This window comes from Pholcus phalangioides, unplaced genomic scaffold, assembly GCF_987345545.1.
Source record: "Pholcus phalangioides strain wild (caught in Gottingen) unplaced genomic scaffold, Ppha-v1.0 ptg000036l_1, whole genome shotgun sequence".
Lineage (NCBI taxonomy): Eukaryota > Metazoa > Arthropoda > Arachnida > Araneae > Pholcidae > Pholcus > Pholcus phalangioides.
This window is the reverse complement of record NW_028301623.1, coordinates 1,521,549-1,542,135: the sequence shown is the minus strand read 5'-3', so window position 1 is coordinate 1,542,135 and position 20,587 is coordinate 1,521,549. Positions and strand designations below refer to the sequence as shown.

The following is a 20,587-nucleotide window of genomic DNA, read 5'->3' as shown; positions in this document are numbered from 1 at the left end:
AGATCGAGAATGCAAGTAGATATTGGTCTCGCGTCGACATCTAGCGGTCGAACGTGCAACCCGGACGGAACGGCGCCCCGGGAGCCCAGGATACGTCGCACCTGAAAGCAACATCTGGTCGACAAGAAGTCGTCTCGTCTTCAAAATACGATCGAGTCTTCCGACGCTATTAAAACAGACCCCAGCCAGGACATTAATTATAGTTAATTGTGATCAAATTTTAATTCGCGTCTATCCCGTTATCGCTTCTCGGCCTTTTGGCTAAGATCAAAGTGTAGTATCTGTTCTTATCAGCTTAATATCTGGTACGTCTCCTACATGGGGACAAGATATTAAACTTATTTTTGGAACAGGGCGGAGTGCTTTCAGCTTGCTGAACCTCTGCCGCGGGTCCTCTCGATATTGCACTACCTTCGAGTTGGGCCCATCCTCATGAAATCAAGTAGACTCTGTGTTTTATTCATAATTTCGCAATAATCATACATTACCGGGGCGAAATAGACCGATTTGAAAGCGGTCGACGGAAAATTAAGGCCCGGCGCACGACCCTGGGACTTTTTTTTTTATTAAGGAGACGACGTGGATGCCACGTCCTTGTGAGGACGGGTCCACGCCGGTCGTTTCCTCGTTGTGCTGTGCGCTTCCGAAATGCTGCCGCGGGTCCCCTCGACGTCTCTCCCGTTCCTGGGTGCCCCCCCCCCCTTCTAGATCGAGAATGCAAGTAGATATTGGTCTCGCGTCGACATCTAGCGGTCGAACGTGCAACCCGGACGGAACGGCGCCCCGGGAGCCCAGGATACGTCGCACCTGAAAGCAACATCTGGTCGACAAGAAGTCGTCTCGTCTTCAAAATACGATCGAGTCTTCCGACGCTATTAAAACAGACCCCAGCCAGGACATTAATTATAGTTAATTGTGATCAAATTTTAATTCGCGTCTATCCCGTTATCGCTTCTCGGCCTTTTGGCTAAGATCAAAGTGTAGTATCTGTTCTTATCAGCTTAATATCTGGTACGTCTCCTACATGGGGACAAGATATTAAACTTATTTTTGGAACAGGGCGGAGTGCTTTCAGCTTGCTGAACCTCTGCCGCGGGTCCTCTCGATATTGCACTACCTTCGAGTTGGGCCCATCCTCATGAAATCAAGTAGACTCTGTGTTTTATTCATAATTTCGCAATAATCATACATTACCGGGGCGAAATAGACCGATTTGAAAGCGGTCGACGGAAAATTAAGGCCCGGCGCACGACCCTGGGACTTTTTTTTTTATTAAGGAGACGACGTGGATGCCACGTCCTTGTGAGGACGGGTCCACGCCGGTCGTTTCCTCGTTGTGCTGTGCGCTTCCGAAATGCTGCCGCGGGTCCCCTCGACGTCTCTCCCGTTCCTGGGTGCCCCCCCCCCCTTCTAGATCGAGAATGCAAGTAGATATTGGTCTCGCGTCGACATCTAGCGGTCGAACGTGCAACCCGGACGGAACGGCGCCCCGGGAGCCCAGGATACGTCGCACCTGAAAGCAACATCTGGTCGACAAGAAGTCGTCTCGTCTTCAAAATACGATCGAGTCTTCCGACGCTATTAAAACAGACCCCAGCCAGGACATTAATTATAGTTAATTGTGATCAAATTTTAATTCGCGTCTATCCCGTTATCGCTTCTCGGCCTTTTGGCTAAGATCAAAGTGTAGTATCTGTTCTTATCAGCTTAATATCTGGTACGTCTCCTACATGGGGACAAGATATTAAACTTATTTTTGGAACAGGGCGGAGTGCTTTCAGCTTGCTGAACCTCTGCCGCGGGTCCTCTCGGCATCATACGGGAGTTGACAACATTCACCCAGGAGTTCGTCAAGCTCCCAGCGCCCACAGGTGGGAATGGAAGGAGAGGGGTTAATCCCAGAAACCACCGCGACATTCAGCGCCTCTACAGGAGGAATAGGCGTCGCGCGGTGAAGATCATAACCGAGGCGGAGTCCGAAAGGTGTGCCATTCCCATTGAGGAGGTCGTGGAAAAATTCCAGGCAACATCAAGGTTCGACGCGTCCTTGCTCGAGGGAGTCACCCACCCGAACCCCGCGCCTGAGCCAGTGGACGTCGCCCCACTCTCGACGACGGAAGTGCTGAGCCGCCTGAAGCGCGCCGAGAACTCTGCCCCTGGTGCTGACAGAATAACATACAAGCACTGGCTGGGGGTCGACCCGGAGGCAAAGGCGCTAACGGCGATCTTCAATGGGTGCCTCAAGTGCTGCAGAATCCCGGATGACTGGAAGTGCTCAAGAACAATACTCGTGCCAAAAGGGGGGGACCCAGCACAGGTCAGTAACTGGAGACCGATTGCACTGACCCCGACCATCTACAAATTGTACGCTGGCTGCCTCTCCAAGCGCCTGACCTCATGGTTGAGCGACCACGGAATCCTGTCACCCGCTCAAAAAGGCTTCCTCCAGTACGACGGGACATTTGAAAATAACTACATGCTGGAACAACGCATCCAGAAAGCGAGGAGGAGTTCAAAGGACATATGCCTGATGTCGCTGGACTACTCCAACGCATTCGGGTCAATCCCTCATGAGGTTATAGCGCACACCCTCATGCGGGCTGGCGCGGGTCCTAAGTTCCTACAGGTCGTCCAGGACCTCTACAACGGGGCCACCACTACGTACCACACAGAAGATGGATCCTCGGAGGAGCTCGCTGTAACCCAAGGTGTCCGACAGGGGTGCCCACTGAGCGGGCTCCTGTTTAACATATGCGTAGACCCTGTCCTGCGAGCCGTCCAGCAAAGTGAGGACTGCCACGACATCTTGGCGTATGCGGACGACCTGATGATCCTCGCCGAGAGCCCGGTGTCACTTCAAACAAAAATCAACACTGCGAGCGAGGTGTCTGCCAGCCTCGGTTTGAAGATGAACCCCCGGAAGTGCTACTCGATGCACCTCTCGCACTCACCGGCTGGCTGTAGAAGCACTACCTTCGAGGTGGATGGCACCCCCATTCCCGTGGTGACGGACGGCTGTCACAAGAGGTTCCTTGGGAAGCCGGTGGGCTTTCGGCTTCTCCCAGATGACGCTTCGCTGGAGCAATGCATCCAGTACGGGACGGACCTGCTATCATCAAGCCTTGCACCGTGGCAACGCCTGGATGCCCTCAAGAGCTTCTTCTACCCCTCGTTGCAGTACTCTCTACGTACGGCCCAGAGGAAGAAAGGGGAATGGCGCCGGATCGACAATGCGCTGAGACCACTGATCAAAGCCACCCTCAACGTCCCAAAGCGTGCCTCCAACACGTACCTTCATGGCGATAGGAGGGACGGGCTCTTTGGTGTCCCCGAGGCGGCAGTGGACGCTGACATCAGCCACGTCGATGCGGCCATGAAGCTTCTAACATCAAAGGACGCAGTGGTACAGGCCACGGCGTGGGAAGACCTGACAGAATTCGTGGCGAGGTGCATCAGGAAGCCAAACCCGTCGACAGCGGACTTGAATGCTTATCTGTCAAGGTCGGCAGCGAGGCATACCTCACACCCGACATCTTCGGTATGGTCCAGGGCACGGATGGCCTCCGAGCATCTCAAGCTGGTGTGGGAACTCACCGATGACCATCAGGTGGCTGTCAAGTGCGGAGAGACCACCATCTCCGACAGGAGAATGGTCTTCAGAACCCTGAGAGGCGCTGTCAGAAAGCAACACTCTGCGGACTTGGCAGCAATGGCTCACCAAGGGAAGACATCCAGCACCTTCTCACGCTCAAAGGCATCGACCCACTTCCACAGGGAGGGGAGCTTCACTCGCTTCGCTGATTGGAGATTCATCCACCGTGCGAGGTTGGGTCTCGTACCGCTGAACGGCTATCGACACGAGAATGACCCAGCTGCCAAACGTTGCCGCAAGTGCAACTATCCAAATGAAACCCTCCCACACGTGCTGGATAATTGCATGATGTATAGTCCTCTATACACAGCGCGCCACAACAACATCGTGGAAAGGATAAAGAAGGCAGCCAGCGGAAGGTGGGAAGTCTTTGCCGAGAACCGACCAGTGATGGGTTCAACTCTGCGGCCCGACCTGATTCTCAAGAAAGACGGCTCCATCCTGGTCATCGACGTGACGGTGCCATTCGAAAACGGCCCTGAGGCCTTTGCAACAGCGAGACGTGCCAAGGAAGAGAAATATCGACCGCTACTCAACCTCCTGAAGCAGCGCTACCCGGACGTCCGCTTTGGTACCATTGTGGTGGGAGCCCTAGGTTCCTGGGATCCACTTAACGATAGGATCGTGTCCCGGCTGTGCTCCCGAAGATATGCGGGACTCATGAGCAAGTTGATCGTCAGCGATACGATTGCTGCATCACGCGATATCTATGTGGAATTTATATCCGGAGTACGGCAGTCATCCGGGAGGACCCTGACACCCGCAACGTCCTCGCCTGATCGCACGAGCGACCATGCGCGAAGACTGGTCCGACACAGCGCACGTGCAAATGCTGCCCCATGATATGTAAATACCCCCAAGAGTAGTCTCAATGTATATATGTATTACCTTTCGCATAACATGTCATTTTGAATTGTCCGCACATTATATATAACGCACCGATTGTCCGCATAATTTCTTGTATATAGCTTGTACAGAAGGTCGCATATGTTCCGCATATTATCCGCAAATACCATGTAAATAACTCTCGCATATGTCTCGCCTGTATTCATCATCCTCATACTAACCGCAAACTTACTGTAAACAGCGTACTGTAACACGCTTGTAACCGCAGAATAATCCGTAACTGCTTGTAACATACTCATAGTGCTCAACCAACTAATGGGTATACTAATCCCCTTGTAAAGGATGAAAGTAAGTCCCATATCGGGCCATGGAAAGAAACCTTTCAAACATGAATAAAAGCTTTTTATAATCTGTTCTTATCAGCTTAATATCTGGTACGTCTCCTACATGGGGACAAGATATTAAACTTATTTTTGGAACAGGGCGGAGTGCTTTCAGCTTGCTGAACCTCTGCCGCGGGTCCTCTCGATATTGCACTACCTTCGAGTTGGGCCCATCCTCATGAAATCAAGTAGACTCTGTGTTTTATTCATAATTTCGCAATAATCACTCTTTGTCGGGGCGAAAACGACAAATTTGAAAGCGGTCGACGGGAAATTAAGGCCCGGCACACGACCCCTGGGACTTAGTTTTTTATTAAGGAGACGACGTGGATGGCACGTCCTTGTGAGGACGGGTCCACGCCGGTCGTTTCCTCGTTGTGCTGTGCGCTTCCGAAATGCTGCCGCGGGTCCCCTCGACGTCTCTCCCGTTCCTGGGTGCCCCCCCCCCCCTTCTAGATCGAGAATGCAAGTAGATATTGGTCTCGCGTCGACATCTAGCGGTCGAACGTGCAACCCGGACGGAACGGCGCCCCGGGAGCCCAGGATACGTCGCACCTGAAAGCAACATCTGGTCGACAAGAAGTCGTCTCGTCTTCAAAATACGATCGAGTCTTCCGACGCTATTAAAACAGACCCCAGCCAGGACATTAATTATAGTTAATTGTGATCAAATTTTAATTCGCGTCTATCCCGTTATCGCTTCTCGGCCTTTTGGCTAAGATCAAAGTGTAGTATCTGTTCTTATCAGCTTAATATCTGGTACGTCTCCTACATGGGGACAAGATATTAAACTTATTTTTGGAACAGGGCGGAGTGCTTTCAGCTTGCTGAACCTCTGCCGCGGGTCCTCTCGATATTGCACTACCTTCGAGTTGGGCCCATCCTCATGAAATCAAGTAGACTCTGTGTTTTATTCATAATTTCGCAATAATCATACATTACCGGGGCGAAATAGACCGATTTGAAAGCGGTCGACGGAAAATTAAGGCCCGGCGCACGACCCTGGGACTTAGTTTTTTATTAAGGAGACGACGTGGATGCCACGTCCTTGTGAGGACGGGTCCACGCCGGTCGTTTCCTCGTTGTGCTGTGCGCTTCCGAAATGCTGCCGCGGGTCCCCTCGACGTCTCTCCCGTTCCTGGGTGCCCCCCCCCCCTTCTAGATCGAGAATGCAAGTAGATATTGGTCTCGCGTCGACATCTAGCGGTCGAACGTGCAACCCGGACGGAACGGCGCCCCGGGAGCCCAGGATACGTCGCACCTGAAAGCAACATCTGGTCGACAAGAAGTCGTCTCGTCTTCAAAATACGATCGAGTCTTCCGACGCTATTAAAACAGACCCCAGCCAGGACATTAATTATAGTTAATTGTGATCAAATTTTAATTCGCGTCTATCCCGTTATCGCTTCTCGGCCTTTTGGCTAAGATCAAAGTGTAGTATCTGTTCTTATCAGCTTAATATCTGGTACGTCTCCTACATGGGGACAAGATATTAAACTTATTTTTGGAACAGGGCGGAGTGCTTTCAGCTTGCTGAACCTCTGCCGCGGGTCCTCTCGATATTGCACTACCTTCGAGTTGGGCCCATCCTCATGAAATCAAGTAGACTCTGTGTTTTATTCATAATTTCGCAATAATCATACATTACCGGGGCGAAATAGACCGATTTGAAAGCGGTCGACGGAAAATTAAGGCCCGGCGCACGACCCTGGGACTTTTTTTTTTATTAAGGAGACGACGTGGATGCCACGTCCTTGTGAGGACGGGTCCACGCCGGTCGTTTCCTCGTTGTGCTGTGCGCTTCCGAAATGCTGCCGCGGGTCCCCTCGACGTCTCTCCCGTTCCTGGGTGCCCCCCCCCCCTTCTAGATCGAGAATGCAAGTAGATATTGGTCTCGCGTCGACATCTAGCGGTCGAACGTGCAACCCGGACGGAACGGCGCCCCGGGAGCCCAGGATACGTCGCACCTGAAAGCAACATCTGGTCGACAAGAAGTCGTCTCGTCTTCAAAATACGATCGAGTCTTCCGACGCTATTAAAACAGACCCCAGCCAGGACATTAATTATAGTTAATTGTGATCAAATTTTAATTCGCGTCTATCCCGTTATCGCTTCTCGGCCTTTTGGCTAAGATCAAAGTGTAGTATCTGTTCTTATCAGCTTAATATCTGGTACGTCTCCTACATGGGGACAAGATATTAAACTTATTTTTGGAACAGGGCGGAGTGCTTTCAGCTTGCTGAACCTCTGCCGCGGGTCCTCTCGGCATCATACGGGAGTTGACAACATTCACCCAGGAGTTCGTCAAGCTCCCAGCGCCCACAGGTGGGAATGGAAGGAGAGGGGTTAATCCCAGAAACCACCGCGACATTCAGCGCCTCTACAGGAGGAATAGGCGTCGCGCGGTGAAGATCATAACCGAGGCGGAGTCCGAAAGGTGTGCCATTCCCATTGAGGAGGTCGTGGAAAAATTCCAGGCAACATCAAGGTTCGACGCGTCCTTGCTCGAGGGAGTCACCCACCCGAACCCCGCGCCTGAGCCAGTGGACGTCGCCCCACTCTCGACGACGGAAGTGCTGAGCCGCCTGAAGCGCGCCGAGAACTCTGCCCCTGGTGCTGACAGAATAACATACAAGCACTGGCTGGGGGTCGACCCGGAGGCAAAGGCGCTAACGGCGATCTTCAATGGGTGCCTCAAGTGCTGCAGAATCCCGGATGACTGGAAGTGCTCAAGAACAATACTCGTGCCAAAAGGGGGGGACCCAGCACAGGTCAGTAACTGGAGACCGATTGCACTGACCCCGACCATCTACAAATTGTACGCTGGCTGCCTCTCCAAGCGCCTGACCTCATGGTTGAGCGACCACGGAATCCTGTCACCCGCTCAAAAAGGCTTCCTCCAGTACGACGGGACATTTGAAAATAACTACATGCTGGAACAACGCATCCAGAAAGCGAGGAGGAGTTCAAAGGACATATGCCTGATGTCGCTGGACTACTCCAACGCATTCGGGTCAATCCCTCATGAGGTTATAGCGCACACCCTCATGCGGGCTGGCGCGGGTCCTAAGTTCCTACAGGTCGTCCAGGACCTCTACAACGGGGCCACCACTACGTACCACACAGAAGATGGATCCTCGGAGGAGCTCGCTGTAACCCAAGGTGTCCGACAGGGGTGCCCACTGAGCGGGCTCCTGTTTAACATATGCGTAGACCCTGTCCTGCGAGCCGTCCAGCAAAGTGAGGACTGCCACGACATCTTGGCGTATGCGGACGACCTGATGATCCTCGCCGAGAGCCCGGTGTCACTTCAAACAAAAATCAACACTGCGAGCGAGGTGTCTGCCAGCCTCGGTTTGAAGATGAACCCCCGGAAGTGCTACTCGATGCACCTCTCGCACTCACCGGCTGGCTGTAGAAGCACTACCTTCGAGGTGGATGGCACCCCCATTCCCGTGGTGACGGACGGCTGTCACAAGAGGTTCCTTGGGAAGCCGGTGGGCTTTCGGCTTCTCCCAGATGACGCTTCGCTGGAGCAATGCATCCAGTACGGGACGGACCTGCTATCATCAAGCCTTGCACCGTGGCAACGCCTGGATGCCCTCAAGAGCTTCTTCTACCCCTCGTTGCAGTACTCTCTACGTACGGCCCAGAGGAAGAAAGGGGAATGGCGCCGGATCGACAATGCGCTGAGACCACTGATCAAAGCCACCCTCAACGTCCCAAAGCGTGCCTCCAACACGTACCTTCATGGCGATAGGAGGGACGGGCTCTTTGGTGTCCCCGAGGCGGCAGTGGACGCTGACATCAGCCACGTCGATGCGGCCATGAAGCTTCTAACATCAAAGGACGCAGTGGTACAGGCCACGGCGTGGGAAGACCTGACAGAATTCGTGGCGAGGTGCATCAGGAAGCCAAACCCGTCGACAGCGGACTTGAATGCTTATCTGTCAAGGTCGGCAGCGAGGCATACCTCACACCCGACATCTTCGGTATGGTCCAGGGCACGGATGGCCTCCGAGCATCTCAAGCTGGTGTGGGAACTCACCGATGACCATCAGGTGGCTGTCAAGTGCGGAGAGACCACCATCTCCGACAGGAGAATGGTCTTCAGAACCCTGAGAGGCGCTGTCAGAAAGCAACACTCTGCGGACTTGGCAGCAATGGCTCACCAAGGGAAGACATCCAGCACCTTCTCACGCTCAAAGGCATCGACCCACTTCCACAGGGAGGGGAGCTTCACTCGCTTCGCTGATTGGAGATTCATCCACCGTGCGAGGTTGGGTCTCGTACCGCTGAACGGCTATCGACACGAGAATGACCCAGCTGCCAAACGTTGCCGCAAGTGCAACTATCCAAATGAAACCCTCCCACACGTGCTGGATAATTGCATGATGTATAGTCCTCTATACACAGCGCGCCACAACAACATCGTGGAAAGGATAAAGAAGGCAGCCAGCGGAAGGTGGGAAGTCTTTGCCGAGAACCGACCAGTGATGGGTTCAACTCTGCGGCCCGACCTGATTCTCAAGAAAGACGGCTCCATCCTGGTCATCGACGTGACGGTGCCATTCGAAAACGGCCCTGAGGCCTTTGCAACAGCGAGACGTGCCAAGGAAGAGAAATATCGACCGCTACTCAACCTCCTGAAGCAGCGCTACCCGGACGTCCGCTTTGGTACCATTGTGGTGGGAGCCCTAGGTTCCTGGGATCCACTTAACGATAGGATCGTGTCCCGGCTGTGCTCCCGAAGATATGCGGGACTCATGAGCAAGTTGATCGTCAGCGATACGATTGCTGCATCACGCGATATCTATGTGGAATTTATATCCGGAGTACGGCAGTCATCCGGGAGGACCCTGACACCCGCAACGTCCTCGCCTGATCGCACGAGCGACCATGCGCGAAGACTGGTCCGACACAGCGCACGTGCAAATGCTGCCCCATGATATGTAAATACCCCCAAGAGTAGTCTCAATGTATATATGTATTACCTTTCGCATAACATGTCATTTTGAATTGTCCGCACATTATATATAACGCACCGATTGTCCGCATAATTTCTTGTATATAGCTTGTACAGAAGGTCGCATATGTTCCGCATATTATCCGCAAATACCATGTAAATAACTCTCGCATATGTCTCGCCTGTATTCATCATCCTCATACTAACCGCAAACTTACTGTAAACAGCGTACTGTAACACGCTTGTAACCGCAGAATAATCCGTAACTGCTTGTAACATACTCATACTGCTCAACCAACTAATGGGTATACTAATCCCCTTGTAAAGGATGAAAGTAAGTCCCATATCGGGCCATGGAAAGAAACCTTTCAAACATGAATAAAAGCTTTTTATAATCTGTTCTTATCAGCTTAATATCTGGTACGTCTCCTACATGGGGACAAGATATTAAACTTATTTTTGGAACAGGGCGGAGTGCTTTCAGCTTGCTGAACCTCTGCCGCGGGTCCTCTCGATATTGCACTACCTTCGAGTTGGGCCCATCCTCATGAAATCAAGTAGACTCTGTGTTTTATTCATAATTTCGCAATAATCACTCTTTGTCGGGGCGAAAACGACAAATTTGAAAGCGGTCGACGGGAAATTAAGGCCCGGCACACGACCCCTGGGACTTAGTTTTTTATTAAGGAGACGACGTGGATGGCACGTCCTTGTGAGGACGGGTCCACGCCGGTCGTTTCCTCGTTGTGCTGTGCGCTTCCGAAATGCTGCCGCGGGTCCCCTCGACGTCTCTCCCGTTCCTGGGTGCCCCCCCCCCCTTCTAGATCGAGAATGCAAGTAGATATTGGTCTCGCGTCGACATCTAGCGGTCGAACGTGCAACCCGGACGGAACGGCGCCCCGGGAGCCCAGGATACGTCGCACCTGAAAGCAACATCTGGTCGACAAGAAGTCGTCTCGTCTTCAAAATACGATCGAGTCTTCCGACGCTATTAAAACAGACCCCAGCCAGGACATTAATTATAGTTAATTGTGATCAAATTTTAATTCGCGTCTATCCCGTTATCGCTTCTCGGCCTTTTGGCTAAGATCAAAGTGTAGTATCTGTTCTTATCAGCTTAATATCTGGTACGTCTCCTACATGGGGACAAGATATTAAACTTATTTTTGGAACAGGGCGGAGTGCTTTCAGCTTGCTGAACCTCTGCCGCGGGTCCTCTCGATATTGCACTACCTTCGAGTTGGGCCCATCCTCATGAAATCAAGTAGACTCTGTGTTTTATTCATAATTTCGCAATAATCATACATTACCGGGGCGAAATAGACCGATTTGAAAGCGGTCGACGGAAAATTAAGGCCCGGCGCACGACCCTGGGACTTAGTTTTTTATTAAGGAGACGACGTGGATGCCACGTCCTTGTGAGGACGGGTCCACGCCGGTCGTTTCCTCGTTGTGCTGTGCGCTTCCGAAATGCTGCCGCGGGTCCCCTCGACGTCTCTCCCGTTCCTGGGTGCCCCCCCCCCCTTCTAGATCGAGAATGCAAGTAGATATTGGTCTCGCGTCGACATCTAGCGGTCGAACGTGCAACCCGGACGGAACGGCGCCCCGGGAGCCCAGGATACGTCGCACCTGAAAGCAACATCTGGTCGACAAGAAGTCGTCTCGTCTTCAAAATACGATCGAGTCTTCCGACGCTATTAAAACAGACCCCAGCCAGGACATTAATTATAGTTAATTGTGATCAAATTTTAATTCGCGTCTATCCCGTTATCGCTTCTCGGCCTTTTGGCTAAGATCAAAGTGTAGTATCTGTTCTTATCAGCTTAATATCTGGTACGTCTCCTACATGGGGACAAGATATTAAACTTATTTTTGGAACAGGGCGGAGTGCTTTCAGCTTGCTGAACCTCTGCCGCGGGTCCTCTCGATATTGCACTACCTTCGAGTTGGGCCCATCCTCATGAAATCAAGTAGACTCTGTGTTTTATTCATAATTTCGCAATAATCATACATTACCGGGGCGAAATAGACCGATTTGAAAGCGGTCGACGGAAAATTAAGGCCCGGCGCACGACCCTGGGACTTAGTTTTTTATTAAGGAGACGACGTGGATGCCACGTCCTTGTGAGGACGGGTCCACGCCGGTCGTTTCCTCGTTGTGCTGTGCGCTTCCGAAATGCTGCCGCGGGTCCCCTCGACGTCTCTCCCGTTCCTGGGTGCCCCTCCCCCCTTCTAGATCGAGAATGCAAGTAGATATTGGTCTCGCGTCGACATCTAGCGGTCGAACGTGCAACCCGGACGGAACGGCGCCCCGGGAGCCCAGGATACGTCGCACCTGAAAGCAACATCTGGTCGACAAGAAGTCGTCTCGTCTTCAAAATACGATCGAGTCTTCCGACGCTATTAAAACAGACCCCAGCCAGGACATTAATTATAGTTAATTGTGATCAAATTTTAATTCGCGTCTATCCCGTTATCGCTTCTCGGCCTTTTGGCTAAGATCAAAGTGTAGTATCTGTTCTTATCAGCTTAATATCTGGTACGTCTCCTACATGGGGACAAGATATTAAACTTATTTTTGGAACAGGGCGGAGTGCTTTCAGCTTGCTGAACCTCTGCCGCGGGTCCTCTCGATATTGCACTACCTTCGAGTTGGGCCCATCCTCATGAAATCAAGTAGACTCTGTGTTTTATTCATAATTTCGCAATAATCATACATTACCGGGGCGAAATAGACCGATTTGAAAGCGGTCGACGGAAAATTAAGGCCCGGCGCACGACCCTGGGACTTTTTTTTTTATTAAGGAGACGACGTGGATGCCACGTCCTTGTGAGGACGGGTCCACGCCGGTCGTTTCCTCGTTGTGCTGTGCGCTTCCGAAATGCTGCCGCGGGTCCCCTCGACGTCTCTCCCGTTCCTGGGTGCCCCCCCCCCCTTCTAGATCGAGAATGCAAGTAGATATTGGTCTCGCGTCGACATCTAGCGGTCGAACGTGCAACCCGGACGGAACGGCGCCCCGGGAGCCCAGGATACGTCGCACCTGAAAGCAACATCTGGTCGACAAGAAGTCGTCTCGTCTTCAAAATACGATCGAGTCTTCCGACGCTATTAAAACAGACCCCAGCCAGGACATTAATTATAGTTAATTGTGATCAAATTTTAATTCGCGTCTATCCCGTTATCGCTTCTCGGCCTTTTGGCTAAGATCAAAGTGTAGTATCTGTTCTTATCAGCTTAATATCTGGTACGTCTCCTACATGGGGACAAGATATTAAACTTATTTTTGGAACAGGGCGGAGTGCTTTCAGCTTGCTGAACCTCTGCCGCGGGTCCTCTCGATATTGCACTACCTTCGAGTTGGGCCCATCCTCATGAAATCAAGTAGACTCTGTGTTTTATTCATAATTTCGCAATAATCATACATTACCGGGGCGAAATAGACCGATTTGAAAGCGGTCGACGGAAAATTAAGGCCCGGCGCACGACCCTGGGACTTTTTTTTTTATTAAGGAGACGACGTGGATGCCACGTCCTTGTGAGGACGGGTCCACGCCGGTCGTTTCCTCGTTGTGCTGTGCGCTTCCGAAATGCTGCCGCGGGTCCCCTCGACGTCTCTCCCGTTCCTGGGTGCCCCCCCCCCCTTCTAGATCGAGAATGCAAGTAGATATTGGTCTCGCGTCGACATCTAGCGGTCGAACGTGCAACCCGGACGGAACGGCGCCCCGGGAGCCCAGGATACGTCGCACCTGAAAGCAACATCTGGTCGACAAGAAGTCGTCTCGTCTTCAAAATACGATCGAGTCTTCCGACGCTATTAAAACAGACCCCAGCCAGGACATTAATTATAGTTAATTGTGATCAAATTTTAATTCGCGTCTATCCCGTTATCGCTTCTCGGCCTTTTGGCTAAGATCAAAGTGTAGTATCTGTTCTTATCAGCTTAATATCTGGTACGTCTCCTACATGGGGACAAGATATTAAACTTATTTTTGGAACAGGGCGGAGTGCTTTCAGCTTGCTGAACCTCTGCCGCGGGTCCTCTCGGCATCATACGGGAGTTGACAACATTCACCCAGGAGTTCGTCAAGCTCCCAGCGCCCACAGGTGGGAATGGAAGGAGAGGGGTTAATCCCAGAAACCACCGCGACATTCAGCGCCTCTACAGGAGGAATAGGCGTCGCGCGGTGAAGATCATAACCGAGGCGGAGTCCGAAAGGTGTGCCATTCCCATTGAGGAGGTCGTGGAAAAATTCCAGGCAACATCAAGGTTCGACGCGTCCTTGCTCGAGGGAGTCACCCACCCGAACCCCGCGCCTGAGCCAGTGGACGTCGCCCCACTCTCGACGACGGAAGTGCTGAGCCGCCTGAAGCGCGCCGAGAACTCTGCCCCTGGTGCTGACAGAATAACATACAAGCACTGGCTGGGGGTCGACCCGGAGGCAAAGGCGCTAACGGCGATCTTCAATGGGTGCCTCAAGTGCTGCAGAATCCCGGATGACTGGAAGTGCTCAAGAACAATACTCGTGCCAAAAGGGGGGGACCCAGCACAGGTCAGTAACTGGAGACCGATTGCACTGACCCCGACCATCTACAAATTGTACGCTGGCTGCCTCTCCAAGCGCCTGACCTCATGGTTGAGCGACCACGGAATCCTGTCACCCGCTCAAAAAGGCTTCCTCCAGTACGACGGGACATTTGAAAATAACTACATGCTGGAACAACGCATCCAGAAAGCGAGGAGGAGTTCAAAGGACATATGCCTGATGTCGCTGGACTACTCCAACGCATTCGGGTCAATCCCTCATGAGGTTATAGCGCACACCCTCATGCGGGCTGGCGCGGGTCCTAAGTTCCTACAGGTCGTCCAGGACCTCTACAACGGGGCCACCACTACGTACCACACAGAAGATGGATCCTCGGAGGAGCTCGCTGTAACCCAAGGTGTCCGACAGGGGTGCCCACTGAGCGGGCTCCTGTTTAACATATGCGTAGACCCTGTCCTGCGAGCCGTCCAGCAAAGTGAGGACTGCCACGACATCTTGGCGTATGCGGACGACCTGATGATCCTCGCCGAGAGCCCGGTGTCACTTCAAACAAAAATCAACACTGCGAGCGAGGTGTCTGCCAGCCTCGGTTTGAAGATGAACCCCCGGAAGTGCTACTCGATGCACCTCTCGCACTCACCGGCTGGCTGTAGAAGCACTACCTTCGAGGTGGATGGCACCCCCATTCCCGTGGTGACGGACGGCTGTCACAAGAGGTTCCTTGGGAAGCCGGTGGGCTTTCGGCTTCTCCCAGATGACGCTTCGCTGGAGCAATGCATCCAGTACGGGACGGACCTGCTATCATCAAGCCTTGCACCGTGGCAACGCCTGGATGCCCTCAAGAGCTTCTTCTACCCCTCGTTGCAGTACTCTCTACGTACGGCCCAGAGGAAGAAAGGGGAATGGCGCCGGATCGACAATGCGCTGAGACCACTGATCAAAGCCACCCTCAACGTCCCAAAGCGTGCCTCCAACACGTACCTTCATGGCGATAGGAGGGACGGGCTCTTTGGTGTCCCCGAGGCGGCAGTGGACGCTGACATCAGCCACGTCGATGCGGCCATGAAGCTTCTAACATCAAAGGACGCAGTGGTACAGGCCACGGCGTGGGAAGACCTGACAGAATTCGTGGCGAGGTGCATCAGGAAGCCAAACCCGTCGACAGCGGACTTGAATGCTTATCTGTCAAGGTCGGCAGCGAGGCATACCTCACACCCGACATCTTCGGTATGGTCCAGGGCACGGATGGCCTCCGAGCATCTCAAGCTGGTGTGGGAACTCACCGATGACCATCAGGTGGCTGTCAAGTGCGGAGAGACCACCATCTCCGACAGGAGAATGGTCTTCAGAACCCTGAGAGGCGCTGTCAGAAAGCAACACTCTGCGGACTTGGCAGCAATGGCTCACCAAGGGAAGACATCCAGCACCTTCTCACGCTCAAAGGCATCGACCCACTTCCACAGGGAGGGGAGCTTCACTCGCTTCGCTGATTGGAGATTCATCCACCGTGCGAGGTTGGGTCTCGTACCGCTGAACGGCTATCGACACGAGAATGACCCAGCTGCCAAACGTTGCCGCAAGTGCAACTATCCAAATGAAACCCTCCCACACGTGCTGGATAATTGCATGATGTATAGTCCTCTATACACAGCGCGCCACAACAACATCGTGGAAAGGATAAAGAAGGCAGCCAGCGGAAGGTGGGAAGTCTTTGCCGAGAACCGACCAGTGATGGGTTCAACTCTGCGGCCCGACCTGATTCTCAAGAAAGACGGCTCCATCCTGGTCATCGACGTGACGGTGCCATTCGAAAACGGCCCTGAGGCCTTTGCAACAGCGAGACGTGCCAAGGAAGAGAAATATCGACCGCTACTCAACCTCCTGAAGCAGCGCTACCCGGACGTCCGCTTTGGTACCATTGTGGTGGGAGCCCTAGGTTCCTGGGATCCACTTAACGATAGGATCGTGTCCCGGCTGTGCTCCCGAAGATATGCGGGACTCATGAGCAAGTTGATCGTCAGCGATACGATTGCTGCATCACGCGATATCTATGTGGAATTTATATCCGGAGTACGGCAGTCATCCGGGAGGACCCTGACACCCGCAACGTCCTCGCCTGATCGCACGAGCGACCATGCGCGAAGACTGGTCCGACACAGCGCACGTGCAAATGCTGCCCCATGATATGTAAATACCCCCAAGAGTAGTCTCAATGTATATATGTATTACCTTTCGCATAACATGTCATTTTGAATTGTCCGCACATTATATATAACGCACCGATTGTCCGCATAATTTCTTGTATATAGCTTGTACAGAAGGTCGCATATGTTCCGCATATTATCCGCAAATACCATGTAAATAACTCTCGCATATGTCTCGCCTGTATTCATCATCCTCATACTAACCGCAAACTTACTGTAAACAGCGTACTGTAACACGCTTGTAACCGCAGAATAATCCGTAACTGCTTGTAACATACTCATACTGCTCAACCAACTAATGGGTATACTAATCCCCTTGTAAAGGATGAAAGTAAGTCCCATATCGGGCCATGGAAAGAAACCTTTCAAACATGAATAAAAGCTTTTTATAATCTGTTCTTATCAGCTTAATATCTGGTACGTCTCCTACATGGGGACAAGATATTAAACTTATTTTTGGAACAGGGCGGAGTGCTTTCAGCTTGCTGAACCTCTGCCGCGGGTCCTCTCGATATTGCACTACCTTCGAGTTGGGCCCATCCTCATGAAATCAAGTAGACTCTGTGTTTTATTCATAATTTCGCAATAATCACTCTTTGTCGGGGCGAAAACGACAAATTTGAAAGCGGTCGACGGGAAATTAAGGCCCGGCACACGACCCCTGGGACTTAGTTTTTTATTAAGGAGACGACGTGGATGGCACGTCCTTGTGAGGACGGGTCCACGCCGGTCGTTTCCTCGTTGTGCTGTGCGCTTCCGAAATGCTGCCGCGGGTCCCCTCGACGTCTCTCCCGTTCCTGGGTGCCCCCCCCCCCTTCTAGATCGAGAATGCAAGTAGATATTGGTCTCGCGTCGACATCTAGCGGTCGAACGTGCAACCCGGACGGAACGGCGCCCCGGGAGCCCAGGATACGTCGCACCTGAAAGCAACATCTGGTCGACAAGAAGTCGTCTCGTCTTCAAAATACGATCGAGTCTTCCGACGCTATTAAAACAGACCCCAGCCAGGACATTAATTATAGTTAATTGTGATCAAATTTTAATTCGCGTCTATCCCGTTATCGCTTCTCGGCCTTTTGGCTAAGATCAAAGTGTAGTATCTGTTCTTATCAGCTTAATATCTGGTACGTCTCCTACATGGGGACAAGATATTAAACTTATTTTTGGAACAGGGCGGAGTGCTTTCAGCTTGCTGAACCTCTGCCGCGGGTCCTCTCGATATTGCACTACCTTCGAGTTGGGCCCATCCTCATGAAATCAAGTAGACTCTGTGTTTTATTCATAATTTCGCAATAATCATACATTACCGGGGCGAAATAGACCGATTTGAAAGCGGTCGACGGAAAATTAAGGCCCGGCGCACGACCCTGGGACTTTTTTTTTTATTAAGGAGACGACGTGGATGCCACGTCCTTGTGAGGACGGGTCCACGCCGGTCGTTTCCTCGTTGTGCTGTGCGCTTCCGAAATGCTGCCGCGGGTCCCCTCGACGTCTCTCCCGTTCCTGGGTGCCCCCCCCCCCTTCTAGATCGAGAATGCAAGTAGATATTGGTCTCGCGTCGACATCTAGCGGTCGAACGTGCAACCCGGACGGAACGGCGCCCCGGGAGCCCAGGATACGTCGCACCTGAAAGCAACATCTGGTCGACAAGAAGTCGTCTCGTCTTCAAAATACGATCGAGTCTTCCGACGCTATTAAAACAGACCCCAGCCAGGACATTAATTATAGTTAATTGTGATCAAATTTTAATTCGCGTCTATCCCGTTATCGCTTCTCGGCCTTTTGGCTAAGATCAAAGTGTAGTATCTGTTCTTATCAGCTTAATATCTGGTACGTCTCCTACATGGGGACAAGATATTAAACTTATTTTTGGAACAGGGCGGAGTGCTTTCAGCTTGCTGAACCTCTGCCGCGGGTCCTCTCGATATTGCACTACCTTCGAGTTGGGCCCATCCTCATGAAATCAAGTAGACTCTGTGTTTTATTCATAATTTCGCAATAATCATACATTACCGGGGCGAAATAGACCGATTTGAAAGCGGTCGACGGAAAATTAAGGCCCGGCGCACGACCCTGGGACTTTTTTTTTTATTAAGGAGACGACGTGGATGCCACGTCCTTGTGAGGACGGGTCCACGCCGGTCGTTTCCTCGTTGTGCTGTGCGCTTCCGAAATGCTGCCGCGGGTCCCCTCGACGTCTCTCCCGTTCCTGGGTGCCCCCCCCCCCTTCTAGATCGAGAATGCAAGTAGATATTGGTCTCGCGTCGACATCTAGCGGTCGAACGTGCAACCCGGACGGAACGGCGCCCCGGGAGCCCAGGATACGTCGCACCTGAAAGCAACATCTGGTCGACAAGAAGTCGTCTCGTCTTCAAAATACGATCGAGTCTTCCGACGCTATTAAAACAGACCCCAGCCAGGACATTAATTATAGTTAATTGTGATCAAATTTTAATTCGCGTCTATCCCGTTATCGCTTCTCGGCCTTTTGGCTAAGATCAAAGTGTAGTATCTGTTCTTATCAGCTTAATATCTGGTACGTCTCCTACATGGGGACAAGATATTAAACTTATTTTTGGAACAGGGCGGAGTGCTTTCAGCTTGCTGAACCTCTGCCGCGGGTCCTCTCGGCATCATACGGGAGTTGACAACATTCACCCAGGAGTTCGTCAAGCTCCCAGCGCCCACAGGTGGGAATGGAAGGAGAGGGGTTAATCCCAGAAACCACCGCGACATTCAGCGCCTCTACAGGAGGAATAGGCGTCGCGCGGTGAAGATCATAACCGAGGCGGAGTCCGAAAGGTGTGCCATTCCCATTGAGGAGGTCGTGGAAAAATTCCAGGCAACATCAAGGTTCGACGCGTCCTTGCTCGAGGGAGTCACCCACCCGAACCCCGCGCCTGAGCCAGTGGACGTCGCCCCACTCTCGACGACGGAAGTGCTGAGCCGCCTGAAGCGCGCCGAGAACTCTGCCCCTGGTGCTGACAGAATAACATACAAGCACTGGCTGGGGGTCGACCCGGAGGCAAAGGCGCTAACGGCGATCTTCAATGGGTGCCTCAAGTGCTGCAGAATCCCGGATGACTGGAAGTGCTCAAGAACAATACTCGTGCCAAAAGGGGGGGACCCAGCACAGGTCAGTAACTGGAGACCGATTGCACTGACCCCGACCATCTACAAATTGTACGCTGGCTGCCTCTCCAAGCGCCTGACCTCATGGTTGAGCGACCACGGAATCCTGTCACCCGCTCAAAAAGGCTTCCTCCAGTACGACGGGACATTTGAAAATAACTACATGCTGGAACAACGCATCCAGAAAGCGAGGAGGAGTTCAAAGGACATATGCCTGATGTCGCTGGACTACTCCAACGCATTCGGGTCAATCCCTCATGAGGTTATAGCGCACACCCTCATGCGGGCTGGCGCGGGTCCTAAGTTCCTACAGGTCGTCCAGGACCTCTACAACGGGGCCACCACTACGTACCACACAGAAGATGGATCCTCGGAGGAGCTCGCTGTAACCCAAGGTGTCCGACAGGGGTGCCCACTGAGCGGGCTCCTGTTTAACATATGCGTAGACCCTGTCCTGCGAGCCGTCCAGCAAAGTGAGGACTGCCACGACATCTTGGCGTATGCGGACGACCTGATGATCCTCGCCGAGAGCCCGGTGTCACTTCAAACAAAAATCAACACTGCGAGCGAGGTGTCTGCCAGCCTCGGTTTGAAGATGAACCCCCGGAAGTGCTACTCGATGCACCTCTCGCACTCACCGGCTGGCTGTAGAAGCACTACCTTCGAGGTGGATGGCACCCCCATTCCCGTGGTGACGGACGGCTGTCACAAGAGGTTCCTTGGGAAGCCGGTGGGCTTTCGGCTTCTCCCAGATGACGCTTCGCTGGAGCAATGCATCCAGTACGGGACGGACCTGCTATCATCAAGCCTTGCACCGTGGCAACGCCTGGATGCCCTCAAGAGCTTCTTCTACCCCTCG

General features: G+C 52.6%; 17 non-coding genes across 17 annotated transcripts; all 17 read left to right on the top strand.

Annotated features, from left to right (window-relative positions):
- Window positions 1–241: 241 nt before the first annotated feature.
- Window positions 242–433, top strand: LOC149066100 (U2 spliceosomal RNA). The gene has a single exon (XR_016195500.1). It is a non-coding gene; the product is annotated as a U2 spliceosomal RNA (small nuclear RNA).
- A 514-nt stretch (window positions 434–947) lies between these two features.
- Window positions 948–1,139, top strand: LOC149066099 (U2 spliceosomal RNA). The gene has a single exon (XR_016195499.1). It is a non-coding gene; the product is annotated as a U2 spliceosomal RNA (small nuclear RNA).
- A 514-nt stretch (window positions 1,140–1,653) lies between these two features.
- Window positions 1,654–1,840, top strand: LOC149066098 (U2 spliceosomal RNA). The gene has a single exon (XR_016195513.1). It is a non-coding gene; the product is annotated as a U2 spliceosomal RNA (small nuclear RNA).
- Window positions 1,841–4,873: 3,033 nt separating this feature from the next.
- LOC149066097 (U2 spliceosomal RNA) lies at window positions 4,874–5,060 on the top strand. Its single transcript, XR_016195536.1, has one exon. It is a non-coding gene; the product is annotated as a U2 spliceosomal RNA (small nuclear RNA).
- Window positions 5,061–5,576: 516 nt separating this feature from the next.
- Window positions 5,577–5,768, top strand: LOC149066096 (U2 spliceosomal RNA). Its single transcript, XR_016195497.1, has one exon. It is a non-coding gene; the product is annotated as a U2 spliceosomal RNA (small nuclear RNA).
- A 514-nt stretch (window positions 5,769–6,282) lies between these two features.
- LOC149066095 (U2 spliceosomal RNA) lies at window positions 6,283–6,474 on the top strand. Its single transcript, XR_016195496.1, has one exon. It is a non-coding gene; the product is annotated as a U2 spliceosomal RNA (small nuclear RNA).
- Window positions 6,475–6,988: 514 nt separating this feature from the next.
- LOC149066094 (U2 spliceosomal RNA) lies at window positions 6,989–7,175 on the top strand. Its single transcript, XR_016195512.1, has one exon. It is a non-coding gene; the product is annotated as a U2 spliceosomal RNA (small nuclear RNA).
- Window positions 7,176–10,208: 3,033 nt separating this feature from the next.
- LOC149066093 (U2 spliceosomal RNA) lies at window positions 10,209–10,395 on the top strand. Its single transcript, XR_016195535.1, has one exon. It is a non-coding gene; the product is annotated as a U2 spliceosomal RNA (small nuclear RNA).
- A 515-nt stretch (window positions 10,396–10,910) lies between these two features.
- LOC149066092 (U2 spliceosomal RNA) lies at window positions 10,911–11,102 on the top strand. The gene has a single exon (XR_016195495.1). It is a non-coding gene; the product is annotated as a U2 spliceosomal RNA (small nuclear RNA).
- A 514-nt stretch (window positions 11,103–11,616) lies between these two features.
- Window positions 11,617–11,808, top strand: LOC149066091 (U2 spliceosomal RNA). Its single transcript, XR_016195494.1, has one exon. It is a non-coding gene; the product is annotated as a U2 spliceosomal RNA (small nuclear RNA).
- A 514-nt stretch (window positions 11,809–12,322) lies between these two features.
- On the top strand, window positions 12,323–12,514 carry LOC149066090 (U2 spliceosomal RNA). The gene has a single exon (XR_016195493.1). It is a non-coding gene; the product is annotated as a U2 spliceosomal RNA (small nuclear RNA).
- A 514-nt stretch (window positions 12,515–13,028) lies between these two features.
- On the top strand, window positions 13,029–13,220 carry LOC149066089 (U2 spliceosomal RNA). Its single transcript, XR_016195492.1, has one exon. It is a non-coding gene; the product is annotated as a U2 spliceosomal RNA (small nuclear RNA).
- Window positions 13,221–13,734: 514 nt separating this feature from the next.
- LOC149066088 (U2 spliceosomal RNA) lies at window positions 13,735–13,921 on the top strand. The gene has a single exon (XR_016195511.1). It is a non-coding gene; the product is annotated as a U2 spliceosomal RNA (small nuclear RNA).
- Window positions 13,922–16,954: 3,033 nt separating this feature from the next.
- LOC149066087 (U2 spliceosomal RNA) lies at window positions 16,955–17,141 on the top strand. The gene has a single exon (XR_016195534.1). It is a non-coding gene; the product is annotated as a U2 spliceosomal RNA (small nuclear RNA).
- Window positions 17,142–17,656: 515 nt separating this feature from the next.
- On the top strand, window positions 17,657–17,848 carry LOC149066086 (U2 spliceosomal RNA). The gene has a single exon (XR_016195491.1). It is a non-coding gene; the product is annotated as a U2 spliceosomal RNA (small nuclear RNA).
- Window positions 17,849–18,362: 514 nt separating this feature from the next.
- Window positions 18,363–18,554, top strand: LOC149066085 (U2 spliceosomal RNA). Its single transcript, XR_016195490.1, has one exon. It is a non-coding gene; the product is annotated as a U2 spliceosomal RNA (small nuclear RNA).
- A 514-nt stretch (window positions 18,555–19,068) lies between these two features.
- On the top strand, window positions 19,069–19,255 carry LOC149066084 (U2 spliceosomal RNA). Its single transcript, XR_016195510.1, has one exon. It is a non-coding gene; the product is annotated as a U2 spliceosomal RNA (small nuclear RNA).
- The last annotated feature ends 1,332 nt before the right edge of the window (window positions 19,256–20,587 follow it).